This window comes from Propithecus coquereli, unplaced genomic scaffold (assembly GCF_000956105.1).
Source record: "Propithecus coquereli isolate 6110/MARCELLA unplaced genomic scaffold, Pcoq_1.0 Scaffold302, whole genome shotgun sequence".
Taxonomy (NCBI): Eukaryota; Metazoa; Chordata; class Mammalia; order Primates; family Indriidae; genus Propithecus; species Propithecus coquereli.
In genome coordinates, this window is record NW_012148642.1 from 2,745,738 (window position 1) to 2,746,734 (window position 997).

A 997-nucleotide genomic window follows, 5' to 3' on the forward strand; every position below is an offset into this window, starting at 1 on the left:
TGTCTAAATCATCACATTCTATTATAGGAGAAGGTACAGACAGACTTAATACTTCTCATAATTGGAAGATGCATCTGAAAATTCAATAAATAGCTTTTGGGGAAGAAAAGAAACCCTATTATATCAAATGTATCCATAACCTCTAAGATATATTGCAATTTCGGAAAAAAAAAAGAAATATGGAAAAATTATTCTCCCTGGAATTTGTAATAGAAAATTGTTGGTATTAGAGAAGCCAGACAGACAATAAAAATGGCAAGAAGCTTAAGAACTGTAAGAACCAGAAGGTAAAATGCAAAGGTGCAGATGGAAAACGGTCACTATGGCCATGAGTTCTGTGTATAAACATTTGGTTAGATACTAGTATGTGGTTAAATCTTTATTAAAAGTCTAGACTGTAGGTAGGAAGCCTTTCAGGCTTGCTCTATTATTAAAAATTAGTTGAGTTTAGAAATAAAATATAAACTCCAAGTACTAAGAGATTACAGGTAAGGAGAGACTGACACAATGACCTACTTATAAAAGTCAGTGGTTTCCAAAAAGGTTAATAACTCAGCTATAGGAAGAGCTGACTCTCTGATGAGAATACAATTGATAAGTCCCTTTATAATGACATTCAAGTCACCACTCATTCACAAGTTCCTTAAAGGAACATCTGACAAAGAGATGGCAACCAGGTCTCACTGCAAGTGTCCAATACCAGCTCCAGACTACTAGGAGTACCTGTTTAGAGCAATTTGTTAGGCAGAACTGACAGGCCGAATCAAGATCACAGGCAAAGAGTGTCACAACTTGTTAACAATGTCTGCTTCAGGTAACGGGGGACGAAATCAAATCAGCATGTTGTATATTTGTTGATCCAGGTCAAAATTCAATTAAGCAAAAAGAAACAGGGTTCCCCTATTTCAGCAAATTGATCTCTTTTTTCCCCTAGCATAAGGAAGCAATGGTGAGGCAGAGCCAATACACCTCGATAACTTCATAGGAATTACTATCC